At 49.7% G+C, this 23,218-nt stretch overlaps 1 long non-coding RNA gene across 1 annotated transcript in view; it reads right to left on the reverse strand.

Annotated features, from left to right (window-relative positions):
* Window positions 1-482: 482 nt before the first annotated feature.
* The window catches only part of LOC142579885 (uncharacterized), a 119,344-nt gene continuing 96,608 nt past the window's right edge, over window positions 483-23,218 (reverse strand). Inside the window, exon 3 of the long non-coding RNA XR_012827489.1 lies at window positions 483-1,792. This is a non-coding gene — a long non-coding RNA (uncharacterized LOC142579885). The remainder of the gene's footprint in view (window positions 1,793-23,218) is intronic.

Genomic DNA, 23,218 nt, shown 5'->3' on the forward strand with positions numbered 1-23,218 from the left:
GCCCGCTTCGGTTGCATCAATTTATTTATTTATTTTATTTATTGATTGATACTGTCAGCCCATGACGGGCTATTACAGGAGTTGATGTAACATACATAAACAGAGAAGTGCATTAGTGCGATTGAACAATGCAATAAAAAAAATGAAGTAGCACTGCTAATATCAAACACATTAACAATATAATTACAGAGCACATTTTGACTTATTATGTCGCAAAATTACTACAGAACATCAGGGTGTATCAGGGTACATAAGACAATGTATTGCTTCCAAGAATGCATTAACTGATTTTATTTGGACAATTGAGTACAATTGAGTCAGGCAAAGAGTTCCACTGCTGAATTGCCCTGGGAAAAAAAACTATACCTGAAGCAGTCATTGTGCACTGTGGGAGGAGGTATATACATACAGTGTTTGTGCCGTGATGTTTCCTGTCTCTTGATTTGGAAGTACTTGTCGTATTTTATTATGACATGGTTATGAATTACTAAGAACAGGAATTTAAGCCTTTCATACTCCGTATGTTTTTGCAGAGGTGGAAGCTTTGCAAGTTTGCATAATTCAGTCGGAGAGTGAAAACGGCGGTATTTATTAAATATAAACCTAGAAGTAAGGCGCTGGACCTTCTCTAGTTCCTCTTCTTTCTAGGCATGTTGATGTCAGATATACAATCCTTCATAGGTGAATTGAATTGAAAAATGCGTTTATTGTGAAAGGAAAGCCCGCCGTGCTTGGCGAGGAGCGCCACTTGGGCCTCCTTGTCCTCGCCGGCGAGCCAGGTCATCCAAACCTCCGATCTGAATGTTCACATTCCGGCACAACAAATAAATTCTGATTCGATCTACTCGTCTCGAGTGCAACATTTCTCTATAGCAACAAGCTGCCGGTGCATCATATTTCTTTGGGTCACATACACTCGACTAGCACGAGAAAGCCCCGATACGCTGCACAGTCTACAGTTGATGCTTCCGAATTCTCTTGTTTTGCTGCGTGCGGCCTAAACAATGTGGTATGCGAATATATGAGTGGTTCTGGTCTTTCTTGCAGCGTAATAAAACGTCGGCACCGTCTTATGTGACAGCTCTGTGACTATTTTTTGCCGATGCAGAGGTGCACCGCGCGTTGTTCCTTGACGCGCTGTTTGACGTTTGACCTTCTTACTTCTGTGATGGATTCATGAGTTGCCGTTTACGAATACTTGTTAGCGCAAGCATGCTGGGAAGTCGAAAAAATACTTTACTTAAGCGTGGGCGCTTCATTTTTTTCTCGCTTTTTTTACATTGTTTGCTGAGGTATGATTCTAGAGCAGTAGCTTCTGAAGTTGTTAACCATGTTTATTGCGCTTGTGTTAGCCCGACCCAATGAAAAGAGAGAGAGAGAAAGAAAAAGTAGAGATCAATGTAACTAATTAATTCATGAGTAAACGTGACCCCATTTTACAAATGACATCTAAAACTGAAATATTCCAAAATGGCCTGGCATAAGTGGTCACGTTATTTCTACATTGTGCAAATGTCCCATTTCAACTATGTCGCTCTGAGTAGTACGAAAATTTGTAGGTAAGTTGGATCTATAGTACGACGATTGCCCACTCGCCTAATATTAAAATAGCTGAAAAGGAGCTTGTGGCCATGCTTAATATTATGCTTGCTCATCACCCCACTTTGTGTTTGTCTGATTTTTTAACTTGACCTCTTCTTGAGTGCTGCCACAACCTTTTCTCCTCGTGCCATCGTGCCGTCTGGTTATCAATCCCGGTGATATCTTCTTCGGTTATACGCATTCAGCCGTTCTGTAAGCATGGAAACAAAACAAAAGAAATTAGGAATGCGAGGAGGCGTGTTATCGCTTCGAATGCCCCGAGAAAACTTCCGTAAGCATTCGTGATTCACGCGTGACTTCCTCGTTCGGTGGGAACACTTTATTCTGGCATTGTCGTCGCTGTTACTGTGGCGCCAGTTGCTGGGTTTTGTCGCATGGCATGACGCACAATTGACGGAGGAGTTCGTCGTAGTCATTTGTCTTCGGCGAAGTTGAGTTTGAGCATGCCCCGTAAGTTTAAATTGGGTTTAATTGGAGAGGTCGGAAGTAGTAAGCCCTCCGGCTATTCTCATTCTATTCACACGGAAAATATAAAGGAGCATGATGATCTAAGAAATTAAAAGAATAATATAAAAAAATATAATACAGAGGACACTTTAGTGCGTGCAAGCACTAACTGATACAAGAGCGAAAAAAAATCGAGACAACCAACGCCAGATAAAATCGTCCCTAATATTTTGAGAACATGTCCATACTAATGAAGAAGTATTTTAGTGCAACGAAATCTGTCCTTTCAAGGCAAACAGTTGGCCATGGTCCGAGGAATGTCTCAAGTGATAATCGGTCATTACTCAGAGCGATAAGTTTGTAGCGTAGCTGTTGCCTCTGAGTGGATTATGTAGGGAGCAGCCCAAAAACATGTGAATTATGTTCTCGTCCGCCGCTTCACAGAAATAAGACGCGAAACTTGCGCGATAAATTTTAAAAATGAAGTCCATAGTGTAGTTAACATCAAGGCGAAAGAGTGAAAGAACGTTTCCACACTTTCACAGTATACGCCGAATTTCAGCCAGTGACCTACGGTATCAAAAGTTATCTTCTGTCCTCTTCTACCGCGGTGTCCTGTCAAGTGTGAAACGTATAACGAACTCGGCACGCACGTCTTAAAAGAGCCGTAGGTAAATTTGACCAATATAACTTCAACACATCTAGGAGCCCGTGGTCTCACAATATATTAGTCTGCAGCTTGAATCAGGGGAACTACACATTCAGTTGAGAAAAAAGTGACTCGTTTTCACTTGACTCTTTACACCATGGTCCTGTCCCAGAACTATCAGGTTCCTTTGGCCCTTCAATTTTGAGCTGCTTTTCAGAAGACATAATCAGAAACCATCGTTCGAGAATGAGAGAAAACTAGCTTCTTTCGTACGAACACACGGATACCCCTAGAACGAGCGCTTTCTTTCTTTCTTTCTTTTTTGACATCCAGACGGGTGGCTATAGGTCCGTGTCAGAGGCGGCTGCCATAATGAACTTCCCATCACCGCGGCCCGACACATGGGCTGGCAAAACAACAGCTCCGCGCGAGTGTGCTGCATGCGAGCTCCATTCTCGCGCCACGCGGAGGCCGCGCACACCTCGTGTACAACAACCGTGTGCGTGCGCTGCACGTGTGGCCCGCGGAGGTGTATAGGCTGGAGCGCGAGCGGGCCGCCTCCGCCGCTAACCCAGTTACATTCTTGGCAATGATGTATGGAGCTTCCTATCTCGGCCTGTTGTCTCGACTCTGTTCCAACGTCTCTATCAAAAGGACCGCGCGGTATTTTGCAATTACAATTACGAAGAGGAGACGGCGCGCAGCGCTTGTAATGATCTTTTCTGCGGTGTTCTACGGACGGAGCCGTGCAGCACGTGGGAACGCGTGTACGTGGACTGGTTGCGAGCCACGGCCAAGTCGTTTCTGCTGTTGTTGTCTGGCCTCGCCTCGCGCTGTATACAAATGAAACTGGCAAGTGATAAGCGGAAACGACCGGCGGGAACGTTACGTTACGCGCGCTGCGGCACCTCTTGTTTATGTATACATACGCAGGTCCCCGATCGCTACAGCTCGCGCGAGGGCGAGAGTTGAACATGCGCGTGCAAGATAAATCGCTTGTGCCTGGCTCCCTTCCTGGTTGGGCACCGCCAATCGATCACCCGCGACATTTTCACAGAGCCGGTGCCTGTCCGCGATTATCAATGGCCTCCCACTGGCTGGGCCAGGCCGCTACTATTTCTTCAGATAGATTATTATCGCACAGTTAATATGCGAATGCAGGCGTGATCACGACGCGTGAAGGAAGAAAATCCCTTCCAGCGACTGCGCTGTGGCTAGAAGCAGAAATGACGAACAGGAGGCAATCAAGACAGGTGAATAGGCGCATACACTGCACGCTTGCATGTGAGATGCGTCGAACGTGGAGTTGCGGGCAATATGAGAACGCAATGTTACCGGCTGACTCCAAGCAGCAAATCATGCAAGCCACTTTAAAGCTCGGAAAAAGTGAACGTTTATGACATCGATACTTCGGTGGGATGCGCTTTCCTCGTATCGTTACAACCTGCGGGATGTAAACAGCATGTGTCCTTTATGAAGAACGCTTCATGGTATTGACATTGTGTAAAAACTACTTCGCAAACCGAACTTATCTGCAACTGAAGAAGTCTGCAGTCCTGATTGTTTGTATCTATAACGGTGATGTAGAGCTCCACATGTCGGTCGTGGTTTAAACGAGAAAAGAAAGCGTGGACGTCGTACAGGACAGTCGTCTTATGAGGTAGTGCATCTCCATGCCGTCTCGAAGGGTGCATGGAGTTGCCTGCTCCTGCACACAGTGACTCCCAAAAGGCCCATCCGTGCCTGTGCGTGAGTAACGCTGGCGGTAGAGATTTCCATCGCTTCAATTCTTCGCGGGCTCCTACTTTGAAAACACAAGCTTAGCGCGTTCGTTTATTGGCCATTCGTCATAGGCGACATTCGTGCGCGTACACACTTGTCCACCCACCTCATCTCTCCTTCAGCGCCTCTCCTTCCCGCGGCCCGCAAACCTTCTGGCTCGCGCGAACGCGCTGCTCGGAATCCTCGCGCTGCCGCGAAGGACTCGTAGGCGGGCGCGGTGGCGAAATTGAGAAGTCAGGCATGGGGTTCTCTGCAGGCCCATCCCGCGCGATGATCTATCACCCAAGCGAGCCGCGTATACACGGCTGGCGGCCCACGGTGTACTACTGCCGCGCTTCTTCGCGCTCGGTCCCCCGCTCTGTCAGCGTCGTCAACGCTTTCGGCGAACTGGGCGCGGCCGCCGCCAAGAGCAATGGTCCACCGCGGGCTGACTCTGTGGCGCCCGAGAAGAATGGATGAGCGCGTTCGCGCTTTGAAATTGCGCCCCGTGCGTGTCGGGGATGAGCGCCGTGTTGTTGAGCAGCGCAGATATCTCCCGGCTCCTGCTCCCCGCCGTCACTCCACAACCCTTACCGCGTTATTGCCTCTTGGTGAGCATTCGTTGGCGCCTCCTACTCTCTTACATCCACGCAGTTCCTGGGATACACAGGCCTCAGCAGCGGCTCCTTTTCTTTGCAGTTCCGATGAGCACGGTGGGTATCGCGAAAGACTTTTCAATCATCATTCGGCACACTTAGGACTGTGTGCTGCGGAAGTGTGTAGCTCGAGCTCCCAGAGTTATGGAAGCGGACTGTATAATTTAAACTCTGCGGCTTCTTATTTGGCTGTCACGCACAGTGCAAAGCACCTTTACTTTCACGACTATTCAGGTTGATGGAATGCGTCTTTTTTTTTTTTTTTTTGTATGTGAGCAAACGACGGTTACCCTTAATCCCCGATCGGTGTCGTCGATACTCGGAAATCACCACTCTTAAGAATCAGGTAATGAAAAAAAAAGTGTGGGGGGAGGGGAGGGGGAGGGGAAGGACACAGCGAGATTAAACGTCGCAGGGAGGTATGCGAGTTGTTGTAAATTTTGGGGAAAAATTGAATACCGACAGGGTTAAAAGGTCCTTCTCCTTTCCCTCATTTGTGGGTATGCTTGATGTAACGCGTTATATTGTCCGTGCTGTCATTACTGGAGTCCGTAGTGCGCGTCGGTGCCTTCAAGTGATCAGCTAGGTGCTCCTAGGCCTGTTCTTTTGTCTGTTTACTTTTGCAGTGAACTGGGCGTACTTTTAATTTCGCCCCTTTCCCCTCCTACTTGCTTTGCCTCATTTGAGTATCCTTCCTTGGGGTGCCGTCACTTTAATCCACGCTCCTCCACATACTTCTCACGCACACCAATATTGGAGCATCGGGAGAAGTGTTTTCTTGCGCTGAAAGGTGCGACAATAAGCAATGTAAAACCACTAAGGGTAATATACAGGTCACTAAGGCAGTACCTCAAAAGAACCCAGCACTTTCCTAGCACGAGGGGAAAAAGAAAATATTTCATTCTGTAATCTGCAAGGAGTCACATCGTCGTTTTGTCGACTATTCGTGGTGTTATTTTTTAAACATGAATCGTTCTCTTCAATCGCATACGTGTTTGAATCTTGGCCAACCCCGAGCTTCACTCACCTGTGATCGTCCCAAGAATTCTTTGTTGCATGAACAATCACATAGCTTCAGACACTTTACTGCTGCATACATCTGCTCCGGCCAAAATGCATTGCAAGGAAAGCTGGATGCAATTAATGTAAACGCGGCCGCATTTCTATGGAGGCGAAATGCAAGAACGTCCCTGTACCGTGCGTTGGATATGCAGGTTAAAGAACCCTAGGCGGTCAAAATTAATCCGGAGCACCTAATTACGGCCTGCTTCATATTCATATCATGGGTCTGGCGCGTAAAATCCCAGAATTTAATTTGAAAATTTAAATAATGTATGAAATGGAAGCACGATGTACTAGTGGACATCTTTAGCTTAAATTAAGGCTGCCTCAAGGCGGTTGAAGAAAGCACCAAGTTTTCGTGTGTTGCATAGTTATATCTCTTCAAGACTACGTACCCGCTATGCGGTAAGAACGTATCAAGTGTTTGGTACTGCATATAATTTTATGGATGCATAGCAAAAATCTGGAAAAGCGGCACCGGTGATGGTTCACAAGAAAAAACAAGAAAACGAAAAAGAGAGAAAAAAAGTAAACGAAGGTTCCCCCCCCCCCCCTTTCTTAAAATGACTTAGAAACGAGGCCCTGGCCAAAACCTGTAAGGTCGAGCGGAACATCACTTAGGCGATCTAGAAAATATCGGAGCATGCACACGCACTCGGCATGATAGCCAAACAGCAAACGCTGTAAAGCGCACCTAGCCCTGCTTACGCAGTGCATGTTCCACTGCACGGTTTTACGGACGATTTATTACTGCGTGTGACGATCAAGTAATCTCCTAATTTGAAGCTTCGTTCTCGTAATAGAATAGGCGCACTGGAATGTCTCAAAAGGCAGGAAGATGACTAATGCCATCCTCTGCTGTTTCGCGCATTTAATTGTCAGTAACGAACATACAATAAAAAAATGTAATAATCGAGAGTTCACCCAGTACATACTCACCAATTTCCTTGAAGGGCTCCACTTCGCCTGCAACAACAGACACTACCATATGCGTAAGCTCGCGCCGAAGTCACCGCCTCCGGTGGCCATGCGGCGCCCGAGCCATTTTTCACGCGGCGTGAGTCGCGCTGTGCCTCCGCATGCAGAAGCGATCGCTGGGCTTTGGCGCACGCCATTTCGAGGTTTATGAACACAGCGGCGCCTTCGCATGGATGTGTGCGATCAGGAGTGCATGGCCGCGGGGCGCTATAGCGCCGAGTGTTGCGCTGCCTTCTCCGCCGCCAACACTTGGTGCTTCTCGCGAGAGACGAGACGCTGCGTAGCGGCCTGTGGGGATCCGTCTTGAGAGCCCGCTGGGCCTCCGTAGTCTCAGCTGATGCGAGGTCCTCCTACGTCACTCCATCATCATTGGACGCCGCTGTATTGCCGCGCAGGCAATCCTTCAAACGGCGAGAAAGCACTTTCGGGCACCCTTTGCAGCACTGACGGCGGCTCGCGCCGCTCCCCCACTCAACCGACCTCGCGCACCCCGAAAACTTATTTCGTGTGCCACGTCGTTCCCCTTCCGCAAAGATACGTAGATGTGGGCTGTAGGCTGGCGTTGTTCTCAAGACAAAGGGAATATCGACGAGGAACAGAGGAGCGGTACGAAACGGACTAGCGAATGCATGTTTTCCATTACTTGCCGCGCGACCTTCGTACGTTCTCTATCGCCACAGCGGTACAGAGGCATGCGCCCTAAAGCCAGAGAACATTGCTCAGCATTGCGAAACAGTGGGTATGCTCATCCTATCTAAGAAATCTGGCGTATGGGACAAAGAGAGCGAAAAAAAAAAAGAGTAAGGGCAGATGGGAGTTGCGAAAACCGGTGTCTCCCTGTTTGCTACCACTGCTACGCACTGCACACGCGCAATTATCTATGTACAATGGCGAAGAACGGGAGGTTCTACATGGCTTGGACATACTTTCTCCTCTCATTTACTGTCTCTCGCCTTAAGCTGGCTCCGTTTATAGCGCGCACCCTGAACCTGCGCGCGCGGACACAGCCAGCCGCACCGGTCCGCTGTGTACACATCCACGCGTCGCGGTGTGCCGGCGCGTAGCCAAGCATAGCTAGGCGTGCACGTTTCGCTGCGTCACTACCGTGCGATACGCCCGTGTGTGTAGTCCAGCTTCCAGGCAAGAATCTCTCCGGTCGCAGCAACAGCTATGGCGGCCACCGCGCGCTAATCGCGCCGCGGGCGCGCTCCAGCTTTCCCTTTGTCGGCGGCAGGGCTGCGGGCCAGGAAGACAAATCCAGCTGCCGAGGTGACAAGCGAAGCGAGGCGGCGAGCAGCCATCCACGTCTGTTTCACGTTGTTCCCCGCGCGATCAGATACCGGCGGCTTCGCTTTGTCTCGCGGGCCGGAGGAGGCGCCGACTACCCGCTCACCTTCTCCCGAGCGGGGCCCCAGTCTCGGCAGAGGGACCGGGCGCCGCGCGAGCGATAAATCGCAGCCGCCAATGCGTCGCTGACAATTATTCGTCCCAGCTGCGTGCGGGTACGTTCGGACGACCACCGGCGACGACAGACCCGACAGCGGGGAGCCGTCATGCGCGGCGCGGCAAGAGGTGTGAACGTGGCGAGCTGCGACAGTTGGGCAGCAACAACTGAAGGCAGCTGGAGGAGCGATGAACCCTCTGCAAATACGCGCAACCCGAGTGGGGCCTTAAGAATGTCAGATTCTGTCGGCTTATAAAGCACCAAATCGCCGACTGGTTTCGCCTCCGCTGAAGGCGGGCTATACATGACGATGCATTTAGTTTATCGGCGCTCTTTGATATTCTGCAGAGCGTTGCGCCGTATACAGCATTACCTGACGTTGGTGAATTAGTTATGGAGTAAGATCGACAGGATTACCGACTAGCCTGACAGGCCCACCCAACTAGTGTCCGGTCAATTCAAGCTTCGTGGCGCAACACATAGGTGCAGTTCAAACTGCGCACTAGCCCTAGCACTAAGCACAGCGCGGCGCCTGTGCCCTCTCGCAACGCCGATGTCACCGCGAGCGCTCGGCGCAGAAATGGGCCTGTCGTGCTTTTCCCCAGCTGCAGAGAAGGGGCCGACACATTTCTATGGCACGCATTGCCCGCGATCACCACCGGAGTTCGCGACGTCGGCATGTTCTGTATGGCCGGCGGGCACGGTTCGTTCTCGCGCGAGTAGCATTTTCTGGCTGACCTGTCCGCACGGTGCCGCGCCCATTCAGCGCAAACAGCTAGACGAGAAAATAGGAGGAAGCGCGTTACAAAAAATACAAAGAAGGAGGGGAGCCATGGTAGAGAGCATAACAGAAAGCTAGGCTGGACATGCCACCAGGACATTACAGTTGTTCGCAGTGCATAATGCATTGCAATATATGTATAAGTAGGCAAGCCAGCGCTCCTCTCTAGCTCCCTGACATCAGTGGCAAGAGTTCAGCCACTGACTCTTTTTGAAGCCACACCCGAGTGACGATTTGGGCCGCCGTTACAGAAAATTTCCTGCTTTATTGATTGAACTTACTGCATCACGAACGATGCAAGACAGCATAGATGGGGCGCCAATTCTGCTGCTCTTAAGGTGAAGCTTTCTTCGGCTAGCTAACCGCCGTTTCGTCTATGTTAGTCTGTCCGTATTTCGCGCGATACGTTTACGAATATACAGTGTTTGGATCGGGCTGCTGGTACGATCTGTTGGGAACTCGGCGCTGACGCCCGTGGTTGTACCTGGGTCGCAAGCCCCAAGGGTAGCGTTGGCCTGGCGGCCTGGGGTACAACTGCAAGCATCCGAAGGTCCCGGCAAAGCATGAGTCGACAGGTAACAACGAAACAACTTGTTTATTTTAACATCGCAAAGAGTTGGTGGTCAGGTTTGACCGAAGTAGAGAGACGGGAGAGCACTTCACTCCACGGAAGAAATCGGAGCCCTCCTCTGGCGTCCGGGGGCAGCTGTTTTTATACTCTCGCAGTTGAGGGCAAGAAGGAACCCCTCAAAAGACGAGCACGTGAATGTACAATGGGCTAATGGTGACGCACACTGTCGTAGCGATGCCGTAGCACCATGTCGTGGCGCTGCGCACGATCTCGTAGCACCTGGTCGTGGCGCTGCGCAGCACACTGTCGTGGCGCTGCCGGTCGGACACAATGACTGTAACGAGAAGATGGTCCCTGCTTTGGCATCGCCTGTTTCGGGCACAATGACTGGAACGAGATCCCTGCTTTGGCATCGCCTGTTTCGGGCCCAATAACTGGAATGAGATCCCTGCTTTGGCATCGCCTGTTTCGGGCACAATGACTGGAACGAAATCCCTAGGCGGTCGCATCGCCGCAGACGCGCCTGGAAACACCTGGCGATGAGTGTTGCGGTGACGACGATCGGGCCAAAATGTCCGCCGCCCCGCCGCCGTCGCGCCGGCAAAACCACGTGTCGCAGGCGAAACGCAACAGACCGCCCCGCCGGGGAAAGGAGATCCCGATGGACAGGGGACTGCATCCGCTGTCCGGAGGGATGTCGCTCGATGATGCTCCTAACCGAAGTCGGGCGTCCCTTGACGTTTCTTGAGCGCAGCGCACAGAGAAGGCCTCGTTCTCTCGTTCAGGTTCGCACGGGACACTGCAAAGTGACTTCGGGAGAGTTCACATTTTTGTTCTCGTTCCCGGCAAGCGTTAGAACTACGCTGAAAACTCAACCGCTCAGTCAGCAAGCACGGCACAACCCTCACTAAGCCCTGCCAGGCTCTTTCCCCTTTTTATACCACTGCCTAGTTCCTTACAGTAGTCTAGCATCACTCAGAACGCGTCCACAAATTGAAAAATTGCACTAGAAAGCATATCATCACTTTGAAACACTAAACAAAAGCAATATGTTAAAAAAATCCTGCCTCAGGAAGAAAAACATCAGCAACAAACAATTTTGAGGCTGATTCCTACGTTAGGGGCTTCGACTTAAGCCATCGGCGTTACCGTTGAGACTCCCCTTTTTGTAACGCACCTCAAAGGAATATTGTTGTAAAGCGAGGCTCCAGCGCAGGAGGCGGCCATTTTTGGGAGAGATGGTCTGCAGCCATTGGAGAGGGCAGTGATCCGTCTCAATGATAAACCTCGAGCCGGCTAGATAGCATGACAATTTCTGAACGGCCCACACGAGACACGCACACTCTTTCTCGGTGGCGCTATACGCCTGCTCACGATTGGTCAGCTTACGACTAGCATACAGAACGGGGTGTTCTACTTCTCCATTTTCCCGTTGGCACAGTACAACGCCCATGCCTCGCTCACTAGCATCGCACTGAACAATGAAACCTTTTGTATAGTCTGGCGATCGTAGCACAGGCTGGCTTGTTAGGGCACTCTTTAGGGCGCTAAAAGCTCTTTCCTTTGTCTCGTCCCAGACGACTGTTTGAGGCTCTGTCTTTCTTAGAGCATCCGTCAGGGGAGCCGCGATATCAGAGTACCTAGGGATGTACCTCTGATAGTAGCCGGCGACACCTAAGAACGACCGAATATCGGTCTTTGTGCGCGGTTGCGGAAAGTCTCGCACAGCGGCCACTTTTATTTCAGAGGGGCGGCGACGACCCTGACCAATCACGTGACCGAGGTAGACAACCTCGGCCTGTGCTAACTGGCACTTAGGAGCCTTTACTGTCAAGCCTGCTTCGCGCAGGCGGGTTAGCACTGCCCGCAAGTGTGTCATATGCTCAGACCAGGATGCGGAGAATATCGCTACGTCGTCTAGATACGGTAAAGCGAATTCTTGCTGTCCCCGCAACACTTTATCCATGAGACTTGAAAAACAATATGGCGCGTTCTTCAAACCAAAACTCAACACTTTAGGACGGAATGTTCCCATTGGTGAAATGAACGCCGCATACCTACTAGCCTCTTCTGTAAGTGGAACCTGCCAATAACCCCTGACAAGATCTAGGGTGGAAATAAACTGAGCGCTACTAACTTTCTCAAGGCGCTCCTCGATGTTAGGGATCGGATAAATTTGATCCTTAGTGATGGAATTAAGCCTGCGGTAGTCGACGCAAGGACGAGGTTCCTTGCCCGGTACCTCAACTAAAATCAAAGGGGAGGTATAATCACTCTCACCTGCCTCAATAACACCGAGCTGTAGCATTTTCTTTACCTCAGCCTCCATAATATCGCTCTGGCGGGGTGACACCCGATACGCCTTGGATCGTACTGGCTCTGGGGAGGTAAGTTCTATATCATGAGTAAGTACAGAAGTCCTACCAGGCCTCTCAGAGAACAGACCTTGAAACTCTTGTAATAGCTGGTGTAGTTCGGTTTTCTGCTCAGGCGACAGCGGTGCTTTACTGATAAGGTCACTAATGACTTGACCGGTGTCTTCCCTGTTCGTCACTGAGCCTAGTCCCGGAAGCTCGACCGGAAGCTCTTCAGGAACGTTTACCATCATGCACACCACTGCTTCCCTTTGTCTATAAGGTTTGAGCAGATTACAGTGGTAAACTTGCTGTGCTTTCCGCTTTCCTGGCAGACTTACCACGTAGTTAACGTCCGACAGTTTCTGAACAATTCGCGCTGGGCCCTCCCACTGCACGTCTAGTTTGTTGTTTAGCGATGTGCGCAATATCATGACCTCATCGCCAACCTCAAAACGACGGGCCCTGGCTGTCCGATCATAATAAACCTTGGCCCTCTGCTGGGCCTTTGTCATTGCTTCACCTGACAACTCCTGTGCCCTTCTTAAGCGTTCGAGGAGCTTAAGCACGTACTCCACCACGACTGGGTCGTCGCCCCTACCTTCCCATGATTCTCGAAGCATGCGAAGCGGAGATCGAAGCGAGCGACCGTACACCAGTTCAGCTGGCGAAAACCCCGTAGCCGCATGCGGCGCGGTCCTTAAAGCAAACATCACCCCAGGCAGACACAGCTCCCAGTCAGTTTGATGTTCAAAACACAACGCTCTCAACACGCGCTTCATGACGGAGTGGAGCTTCTCAACGGAATTCGACTGTGGGTGGTACACTGAGCTGTGTAGCAGCTTTACCCCACACCTTTCGAGAAAAGTTGTCGTCAAAGCGCTAGTAAACACTGTGCCCTGATCTGATTGAATTTCTGCAGGAAAACCAACTCGCGCAAATATGGACAGTAGTGCATTAACTATCTCAACTGAGCTGAGTTCTTTAAGCGGCACTGCTTCAGGGAACTTTGTCGCTGGGCAGATCACAGTCAAAATGTGTCTGTACCCCGTGGCTGTTACCGGCAGAGGTCCCACTGTATCAATAACGAGCCGTCTAAAAGGCTCCGTAATGATAGGTACCAATTTCAACGGCGCCCTCGATTTGTCCCCTGGTTTGCCCACCCGCTGACAAGTGTCACATGTCCTCACGAAATGGTCTGCGTCCCGAAAACACCCTGGCCAATAGTACTCTTGCAAGAGACGGTCCTTAGTTTTCTTAACTCCTAGGTGTCCGGACCACGAACCCCCATGTGACAAGCGCAACAGATCCTGACGATAGCATTGAGGCACGACCAGCTGATCGAACTCCACTCCTCGGCGGTCTAGATACTTCCGGTACAGGACTCCACCTCTTTCCACAAAACGCGCAGTTTTCCTGGCGATACCTTCTTTGACATTGCAGCGCACGTTTTCCAGGCTGCCATCCTTTTTTTGCTCGGCCATCAAAGCCGTCCGGCTGACTTTTAGCAACCTATCAAGTCCGTCTGACGTAGGCGCGATGAGCAAATCAGTAGATAGCTCTTCTAACTTTCCCGCGTCGGGATTTTCCTCTCCAGTATCTGGCGCCTTCAACGCTACAGACTCAATTTTATTCTGTTCGGGCGTGCTCTGAATATCAGCTTGCTGCGCCTCTGACCCTTTTTCGTTGTTTGATAACGTCGGCCCCGCAACTACCGCCTTTGCAGCGAGCTCCCGAACCTTCGATCTGGTTAAGGCCTGAACACTAGCATCACCAAACAAAAGCCCCTTCTCGCGCAGGAGGTGATCGGACCTGTTTGAAAATAGGTACGGGTACTGGGATGGCAGCATAGATGACACTGCCGCCTCCGTCTCAAGCGCTCCGAAAGGTCCTTCAATAAGCACTTTTGCTACCGGCAGACACACGCTATGAGCTTCCACGGCTTGCTTGATCCACGCGCACTCGCCCGTGAACATATGGGGTTCTACGTAAGACGGGTGAACTACATCCATCGTAGCTGCGGAATCGCGAAGCACTCGGCACTCTTTCCCGTTTACGAGGAGGTCTCGCATGTAAGGCTCAAGAAGCTTCATGTTCTCGTCAGTGCTGCCTATTGAAAAAAACACAACTTTTGGTGTTGTTTCCGGACACTGCGCCGAAAAGTGACCCGGCTTCTGGCACGTATAACAAACGCCCGCTCGCCTCATCTCGAACCGCTTTCTGCGTTTGGCTGCCGCCGTCTCTTTACGTTTGGTCGGACTGCTTTCACTCGCATCCTCACTACGCGTGTCCCCCTTAAATCTCATGGGCGTGAACCTTGGCCTCTCAGACTTGGAGCCAAATTCACCCTTTTGACCGTCCTTAGCTCCGCGAGCTCGACGCGTCACAAACTCCTCGGCTAGCTCAGCGGCTCTAGCCACCGTACTCACGTCTGGCCTATCCAAGACCCAGTATCGCACGTTCTCCGGTAACCGACTATAAAACTGTTCTAGCCCGAAACACTGCAGAACTTTATCGTGGTCCCCAAACGCTTTCTCTTCTTTGAGCCACTCCTGCATGTTCGACATAAGCTTATACGCAAACTCTGTATATGACTCACTTTTGCCTTTCTCATTTTCCCGAAACTTCCGACGGAACGCCTCCGCAGACAGCCGGTACTTTTTTAGCAGACTCGATTTTACTTTGTCGAAATCCTCTGCTTCCTCTCTATCCAAGCGAGCGACTACGTCGGCCGCCTCGCCGGGTAACAAAGTGAGCAAGCGCTGTGGCCACGTTTCCCGAGAGAACCCCTGCTTCTCGCACGTTCGCTCAAAGTTAACCAGGAACAAACCAATGTCCTCTCCAAGCTTAAACGGCCGCATCAGGTCAGTCATTTTGAACAATACGCGTTCTCCTGCACCGTGTGCCTGACTTCCATTACGAGCGCGTTCCATCTCTATCTCGAGACGCTTCATTTCCAAAGCGTGTTGACGGTCACGCTCTTCTTTTTTCTCTTGTTGCTCTCGCTCTTTCTGTTCTTTACGTTCGCGCTCTTCTCTTTTTGCAGTCTCCCTCTCTTCAATAGTCTCAAGGCATTCCGACAGCTCGTCATCCTCAGCCTCTAACTCAAGAATAGCCTTTATCAGTTCTGGTTTTCTGAGTTTGTCTGAGACATCCAGACCCAACTCTCTTGCAAGCTCCAACAATTTCGGTTTGCGCAACGACTTCAAATCCATGGCTGCTCTGAATGCTGCTTTCTCTACTGCTTACTATTGTCTTGCCGCAAACTAACCCGGCAGCAACGACAACCACAATTACCAGCTCTGTTTCTGACACTAACAAAAAGCCTGGCAACGCTCAGAAGAAGAAAGTCCCGCACTCACCAAACCTCGCAGGCAGGAATTCCGCGCAGTCGTTCCGCTGCAGGCAACCAGTCGTCACACAGGGCTCGTTGCACTGCTCCCGGATCGTCGTTGAGCTGCTCAGCATACTGTCAACTGCATCTCTTTGCTGCTGGCCTCCGTTGTCGTGATCTCGCCGCTGGCAGACAGTTGTTTGAAGTCGTAGGCGATCTCACCGCTGGCAACCAGATGTTTGGATCGGGCTGCTGGTACGATCTGTTGGGAACTCGGCGCTGACGCCCGTGGTTGTACCTGGGTCGCAAGCCCCAAGGGTAGCGTTGGCCTGGCGGCCTGGGGTACAACTGCAAGCATCCGAAGGTCCCGGCAAAGCATGAGTCGACAGGTAACAACGAAACAACTTGTTTATTTTAACATCGCAAAGAGTTGGTGGTCAGGTTTGACCGAAGTAGAGAGACGGGAGAGCACTTCACTCCACGGAAGAAATCGGAGCCCTCCTCTGGCGTCCGGGGGCAGCTGTTTTTATACTCTCGCAGTTGAGGGCAAGAAGGAACCCCTCAAAAGACGAGCACGTGAATGTACAATGGGCTAATGGTGACGCACACTGTCGTAGCGATGCCGTAGCACCATGTCGTGGCGCTGCGCACGATCTCGTAGCACCTGGTCGTGGCGCTGCGCAGCACACTGTCGTGGCGCTGCCGGTCGGACACAATGACTGTAACGAGAAGATGGTCCCTGCTTTGGCATCGCCTGTTTCGGGCACAATGACTGGAACGAGATCCCTGCTTTGGCATCGCCTGTTTCGGGCCCAATAACTGGAATGAGATCCCTGCTTTGGCATCGCCTGTTTCGGGCACAATGACTGGAACGAAATCCCTAGGCGGTCGCATCGCCGCAGACGCGCCTGGAAACACCTGGCGATGAGTGTTGCGGTGACGACGATCGGGCCAAAATGTCCGCCGCCCCGCCGCCGTCGCGCCGGCAAAACCACGTGTCGCAGGCGAAACGCAACAACAGGGTGCCCCAACTATCATGCACCAAGATTTTCAAAAAATATGCAAATGCCATGTAGCTGGTAGCACCAATGTAATGTTGTTTGCCGTCAATTGGAGATGCCCAGAGGATATTTTTTTTTTCATTCCACCGGATTAGATAATTAGTCTTGATTAATTAATCACCTTCCCGGATGTTATAATTAGATGGAAAGGGCCAATGAGAAAATTGTAGAGCAACATGGAAAACTTCCGATACAGCTTTCTGATGCTTAATGCGTGCTACATAAAAGTGTTTTTCCTGAGCGTGAAGGAAGCCCGCGAATGCACGCAAAATTGCCGCACGAAGGGCAGCTCGAGGCACTTTGTGTTCGCGGGCTTCTTTCACGCTCGGAAAAACACTTCTGTGTAGCACGCATTAAGCATCAGAAAGCTGTATCGGGAGTTTTTCATGTTGCTCTACAATTTTCTCATTGACATTTTCCAGCTAAATATAATATTTGAGGAGTTGATTAATCAATCAAGGCTAATTTAGGCGGAATGAGAAATAAATACTCTGAGTATCTGAAGCGACGGCAAAGATTACCTTGCTTCTATTCAGCTACATGGCATTTGCATATTTTAAATCTTGGTGTATGATAGTTGGGACACCTTGTACAGTCGACCAAAAAAGTTTACGGACCACGGTATCTCAGAAAATTCAAAATATACGAGCAGCCTTTAAAAGCAGCCAGTAAAATTGTGCATCACAATGTTGTTCGCATATGCCACAAAAGGCTAAAAGTGGGAATAACAGGCTGTGTTTTGAGAATGAGGAGATATTCAGCTTTGTGTCAGATCTCTTGGTCCGTAAACTTTTTTGGTCGACTGTACATATATTAATTATCACCAGCCTCCACAATCATTTCATGCTGACCGACAAAGCAGGACGAATGAGCGCACCTATGTACTGCTTAATCAAACTTAATTTTACCGACATAAAACTTGTACAAACTATAATGTGACATGATATATATTTCAAAAGCGCACAGGCCTTTTAATGAAACAGTGCAGGATTTTCAAAGACTTCTTTGATTTTTCGATATTTTTTATATTTCCTTTATTTGTCCTCCCCAATTCTTGGACCACTAGATATGTGCCACTGTGATAGATAGAGCATAGTAGCATTCAATGTATTTACGTATGTTTCGCACTTCTCTCTGTTTGCATTTTTTAACCATTTTTACCCTCGACAAACATCATACATCGTCTTTGTGACCTTTCTGCATGGACAATATACCGAAACAGTTGTAAAACAAATTAATGTTGCGAATTGGAATAAAGCAAAGCACGAGCTTTGATATTGTCACGTGGTAGTGACGTTAAAGAACACAGTAGCAATACTGTGAAAGACAAAACTATCTTTTATTGGGCGAACCTGTGCCCACAAAGACAGGCTACACTTAAAGCACAACTATAGCGGCGAACATAGTCGGCGATCGTCGAAAATCTGATCAGCGGGTCCAGCGCGTCGGCTTTTATACAGCAGTCATCGAACGTTCCAGACTAATCGTTGGGACCCGCGTGCTTTCCACGAAGTTCTACACCATTCGCGTCACGCGATGAAATCAGATAACACAAGGTTCGGCGACAACATACAGCGGATAGAAGCATCGATAACTTTCCAGAAACTTCGGATACATGCAGGCGCGTCCCACGCTGTGCGATAAGATTTGTTAGGCGGCGAAACGTGGTCGCCCGATAGATATAAGTACACGTGTCAATATATTTGATGTAGCGTCTTTGGAATGTGACGTTATGTTCCATCGATAGCTCAGTTGGTAGAGCGGTGACTGTAGATGCGGAGCGGTAATCCATAGGGCGCTGGTTCGAGTCCGGCTTTATGGAGTTTTTTTTTCTTTATTCCAAAGAATGTGGCATCTCATCAACATTGGGTGGAAAGCGTACGTTAACATGGCTCGAGATTTTTGTGCACCATTATTCACAATTTTTCAACTATACGCTAAGCGACGTTCTCCGATATCCCTATCAAACGATTGTCGCCTTGAGAGCGTTAATTTGGTGTTTGAAATGAAAAAATAAAGTTTTTATGTGCCAGATCTGCGCGCATTTCTGTAAGCCTTTGTCGGATATACTTAACGTTTACATCATCGCTTTTGTTTTTCATTTGTTTTTGTTCGGGCAGGTTACTACACGGTACATTAAAGGGGAGAAGGTCCAAAGGAAGATTTTTTTTTAAATTGGAAGATGGCGGATTTTTTATGACTCCTATTTACACTTATTCAGACATGTGCATTGATGTTTGTGGCAACACAGAGCCATTGATCCCAGAGATGGGATCTTGCATCTTCATTGTATGTTCTTACGTTATGGTGCATATCCTAGGGGGCTGTCCAGGTTTTTCTTTCTTTATTTTTATTGCGATATCCATTATATGGACACTTCCAGCGCATATCTGCCGTCGCCGTCCCCGTGAGGTTGCGTGTGCAGTCCAAGGGTGATAAAATCGTCGCCGCCCGCCGTATGCTGTACGTGCGAGTGAAAGCGTGCGAGGATTAGGGAAGGAAGGCAGCGCACGCAAGGGAGGAAAGTGGGAAGGAAACGCGCCGTCTTCCGTCACGCGCGCTTCCTTACAGACGCAGCACGAAGGTCAGTCCGTTCGCTGCTGCCGCTGCTGCGCTTCCCCACTACAGCGCTTTGACAGGGAGTTTCCGCGGTCTTCGAGTGAGATGAGTTCATGTTTGCTTGTGCGCGCGTGACACCATGCTTGTTAATTTAGTGTGTCTATGTTTACAAGTTTACACGGCCGATAAAACCACTATCCTTACTTCGTATAGCTGTACGCTAATTTGCTATCGCAGTCGACGCTTCGCCTTTCGGGCGAAACGGCGACTTCTTTTTTTCACATGGACTGCAGTGGGCATGTCTTTTTGCTTGTGAACTTACATTGTGAACTAGTATGCTTTATGTCACGACTTATGAAGCACTAGCGGGAACTCATTCGTGAGTGTTTTTGTATTTGCTATGACTTTGTTCTTCCCAAAATGTTCCTTTTCTATTATTTCACGTAGGTGCAAATGAGTAGCCAGTGCCTCTACGATGCGCCAGGGGCTCGTTACGTACATATAACAGTAATAAAAGTAGACGAAATACAAAGTCTTCCTGAGGGAATTGGGAGTGAGATAGGGGCGGAGTCACTGCGAACCGCACTTTATCGCGTCACTCACGTGGAGAGAGTAGAAGAAGCGTCGGACTCGTAAATTTTTTATTGCACTATCTTCGCGATCGGCACACATTTTGAGACTGTACTCTTTTCGGGATCGGCCCACATGTGACGCATAACGGCGAGTTAATTAATTTTACATAATTTCCGTTATTTAACATGTCAAAACTGCGATCCGATTATGAGGTTTGCCGTTATGGGAGTAAAGCATCCATGGCGTAACGTTTACGTTATCGGACTTCTATGCTAGACGTCATCTGTTCAAATCTGGGCGTTGGACAATTTTATTGGTTGATTTATTTAAAAGATCACAATGTCCCTATAAGGCGAAGCAATGAATGCGATATCAACATCCTAGAATATTACAGGAAGTAAGGCTCGTATATCCTTACTGGCCGTGCGAATTGCAGTTCCCATGAGCTGGCTAAGTAAACACGCGTGGTGTGACATGCGCACGCACATATGCAGAGAGGACTCGATGAACGCGAGCAGCATCGGCTAGAACAAAAGAATCTTGTCGGCCTCGCGCTCTTGTACTGCGGCATGCTAACGGCAGGCCCAATGTCCGTCCGCTTCGCGCGATGTCGCTTAGTTTCGGCCGCCTACACACGCAGCACCGCGTCTGGGCTCCTCCGGCGTTGAACTGCAGCGTGCGCCGCACACGCTGCAGTACACACGTTGATCTTGCATCTGGACCATGGAGGGGTCTCGCCTTGTAGACCTGCCCTCCATGCGATTAGCGTTTCACTGGAACTCCTCGGCTGGCGCACTGACAAATGACAACTGGGGGCATGTTTGCGCAATGTGAGGAACGCGGTGCTTCGGTGCAGAAACTCCGCACTGACAGGTACTACCATGACTACTACGCGGGGGGAAAACGATCTAAACCCCTTCATTGAGGTACTGCACTTTGCAAGACTTGTCCACCAGAAAACACGCTTGTGTAGTATTTGGCTGCTGCATTCTGTAGCTCTACTCCGCACGTTGCTGTCATAAAGGTGCAAGCTCGACACGAAAACAGTAATACTGGTAAAGCTTCTTATGCAATGGAACTGTGCGGGTCTTGCGTGTCATACTGTCGCTTTTCTTACGTGACATGTCTGTGTCAATATTGGGCAATTGTCCGAGGCTGGCCTTCCAAGTTCCAGATCAATTGCTGGTTATGTCGCACATGTAAACCAAAGTATTCCGACATTTCCGAATGGCAGTGCCAGGCTATATGTCAGACTTGAAATGCCACATTTCGTCCTATGAGGTCAAGACCTTTGCAGAAGTGCTTTGGAGGTTACTGCTGTGCAAGTGTGTTTGGGAAACCGAAGCCTCAGCCTGGCGTCCGTATATGTGAGCTCTCGTCAAAAGGTTGTGATGGGATGAATCATAAGAGACCTCTGCAGCCGCTGCCATGCTCCGATGATTATATGGAGGGACTTTAACTCGCACCATACTCTCTGAGATGACATACTCTCTGGTGATTCATGCTCGTGGAAAAACATTGTCAATGCTATAAATACTGGGGGACTCTGTGTGGCGAATGACAGACAGCCGAGATTTTCCCGACCGCCGGCCTCTTACAGTGTCATTGACTTGACATTACAGTCAGCGGACATTCTTGCATCATCAACGACGAGTCAAGATAGTATGGGCAGCGACCATTTCCTCTTTTTCGTTAACATTGCTGGATTGCGAACCACCGGCCGATTATCCTGTCCTGCGACGCATTGGGACACGTACAGGGACGGTCTAAGCGAATGTTTTGGAGACTTGTTCGCGGATAGGCTGTGTAGCAAGAAATTAGCTACCGCTGAGCTGAAGCTACCCGACCACTTCCCAGCTCCGGACACAAAGCTCAAAAATCTGCGCGCTGCCCGTGGAAGAGCGGAACGAACGCTTATGAGGACGAAGGGCGACCTGCCAATGAAGACGATATATGACACAATTAACGCAGTGATTCTCCGCTACAAAAAGAAACTAAGAAGAGCCAATGGACAGCAATGGGTAGCATTATGTGCAAGTCTCTCGGTCTTCTCGCCAGTACCAAGGATATGGTGGCTCTTTAATAACCTTGCTGAAAACGTTCGACCAATCCAGCCATTTGAAGCCCTAGCATTGAAATCAGGCGAGCCGCTCGCTTGTCTTGCGAATGCCTTTGCTCAAGTATACTCTTCCGGCAGGTCAACAGGCACAACCAACCCTCCTCCACCGCTATCGTCGTCTCTGATGGATGCGGCTTTCACACTGAGAGTTGGAACTAGCTATGAGCAGCCTCCGACATCGCCGTGTGGTGGGACCTGACCTTATCAGCAATCATACGCTGACTAACCTACTAAGTGAGAGACGACGGGACATGATGAAACATTTTAACGAAGCGTGGGGCAAGAGGGTATATTAACATTTTTGGAAGGTAGCATGGGTGGTATTGGTTCTGAAGTCTGGAAAAAAATCCGGCTGCTCTGGACTCTTACAGACCGGTATCGTTGACCTCCTGTGCAGCGAATCTAATGGAGAAGGTGGCGTGCAGAAGACTCACTTGGTACCTCGAGCAGTGTCGGATGCTATCGCCGTGCATGACTGGGTTTCGGCAGCGTCTAAGTGCCCAAGACAATATACTGGACCTGCTAAGTCACATACAACATTATAATTCAGACGGCCTGTCGACACTTGCTGTTTTTATGGATGTCTCCAAGGCTTACGAATACGTCCCTCAAGTAGCGATCATCAGCAAGTTACAAGCTATAGGCATCACGGGTCATCTCCTGCACTTCATTCATACGTTTCTCAATGATCGCCGCATCATAGTTCGTCTTGGCGACACTTTGAGCGACGAAATCTGTAAATTTCGCAGCGCACCAAGAGGAGCGTTTGGTCTCCCTTAGTATTTACCATCGCCATGGCGAGTCTACCAAGAATACTAAAACATCAAACACCCATGAAGAAGTTTATATATGCCGATCATATCAGCATATTGTCGCGAAGAGTGTATACCGCGGGCCTCTTTGCTTTCTTTCCGGGAACTTTGTGGGCTCCTCGATGCGGGGGGAAACCTTTGTACACAAATAACCGCGACGGCGCCGCGGGCATGTGCTGCCGCCGCCGCCGCACCTAACGTCACACGTGCACATGACGCGTCCTCGTCCCACGCTCGGCTGTCAAAAGCTGATTAGTTATGGTCAGAGTGCTTTTGTATACGGAGTGTTGACGCGACCATTTCTTGGCCCCTTGAACTCTGCCGCTTATTGGATGATGTCAACCTGCCTGATTGGTCGGAGTAACGCAATAGCCCATTGGTGGAGAAATGTGTCCCTTAGATGCTGTGTAAACTTATTTAAGGAATAGTTCGAGTAGTTTTTGAGAGGTGAGCAA

The sequence above is a fragment of the Dermacentor variabilis genome, chromosome 1, assembly GCF_050947875.1.
Source record: "Dermacentor variabilis isolate Ectoservices chromosome 1, ASM5094787v1, whole genome shotgun sequence".
Classification (NCBI taxonomy): domain Eukaryota; kingdom Metazoa; phylum Arthropoda; class Arachnida; order Ixodida; family Ixodidae; genus Dermacentor; species Dermacentor variabilis.